Source organism: Cervus canadensis, chromosome 15 (assembly GCF_019320065.1).
Source record: "Cervus canadensis isolate Bull #8, Minnesota chromosome 15, ASM1932006v1, whole genome shotgun sequence".
NCBI classification, from domain to species: Eukaryota; Metazoa; Chordata; class Mammalia; order Artiodactyla; family Cervidae; genus Cervus; species Cervus canadensis.
In genome coordinates, this window is record NC_057400.1 from 63330740 (window position 1) to 63332335 (window position 1596).

The window sequence follows — 1596 nt, forward strand, 5'->3', positions numbered from 1 at the left end:
CTGATGCTGGGGAAGATTGAGGGCAGGAGGAGAAGGGGATGACAGAGGATGAAATCGTTGGATGTCATCAACGACACAATGGGCATGAGTTTAAGTAAACTCTGGGAGTTGGTGACGGACATGGAAGCCTGGCATGCTGCAGTCCATGGGGTCGCAAAAAGTCGGACATGACTGAGTGACTGTACTGAGCGAACTGAAACTGTCTTACAGAGTGTCAGTCAAAAATAATGCTTCATTTTGAAGCTAAATTCTCTGAAGGGTAAAATAGCAAACATACTACTGATTTCAAAACTAGGATAGAGGGTTTTCATAATCAATTATCTTCAGATATTTAGTAATTATGATCAGCAGCGTCAGCTTGTTTCTAACATTTTCTTTAAATCATCGTTGCAAATTTTTGAAATTCAAATACTGGCCCAGGTTGAAATAGAATACTCATCCCTATGGCCTCAAATTTTATAGCATGTTTAACATTATGAAGGTAATAATTCCTCTTTTATTTGTTAATGGTATTTCCATTATCTTATCATTTACTGACAGAAGAAATAGATACAGAGTCAGAAAATATTTAATTTTAACTTGACATATTGGTAAGAATGATGTAATGAAATTGGAAAGTAATTGTTTGAAAAAATACCATTACTATCCATAGGGAACCTCTGATTCTGAACCCCAAAGACAACCATATTAAATATCAATTTTTATATATTTCTTTTATCTTTTTAAATATTACTTTAAAAATGTCTTCATTAATTTCAGTAAGTTTCCAAATTATCATTTTCATCTTCAAAAATTTTAAAGCACTTCCAGTATTTTATTCTTTTTCCTTTTGTAGATAAAATATACAAAATTAGTTTGCTTTCTAGTTTTTGAAAATTGAGGTATAGTTAATTTATAATGTGTTAATTTCAAGTGTACAGTAAATTGATTCATACATACATATATGTAGATAGATTTTTTTCTTTTTTTTTCCATTTATTTTTATTAGTTGGAGGCTAATTACATTACAATATTGTAGTGGTTTTTGTCATACATTGACATGAATCAGCTTTTTCAGAGTAATTTCCATTATGGGTTATTACAATAGATTGAGTATAGCTCTCTGTGCTATACTGTAAATCCCTTGCTTACCTGTTTGATATATAGTACTGTGTATGTCTCAATCCTGAACTCCTAATTTACCTATCTTCTCTCACCCCTACTATCCACTTTGGTAACCTTTTTTTTTTCTTTCCTTCTGTGAGTCTATGTTCTGTTTTGTAAATAACTTTATTTGTATCATTTTCCTAGATTCCACAAATAAGTGGCATCATGTATTTACCTTTCTCTGTCTAGATTACTTCATTTAGTATGATCATCTCTAGGTCCATCCATGCGTGCGTGCATGCTCAGTCACTTTAGTTGTGTCCAACTCATTGTAGCCCCAAGGGCTGTAGCCTTCCAGGGTCCTCTGTCCATGCGTATTCTTCAGGCAAGAATACTGGAGTGGGTTGCCATGCCCTCCTCCAGGTGATTTTCCCAACCCAGGAATTGAACTGGCATTTCTTATGTCTCCTGCATTGGCAGGTGGTTTCTCTACCACTAGCACCACCTGGG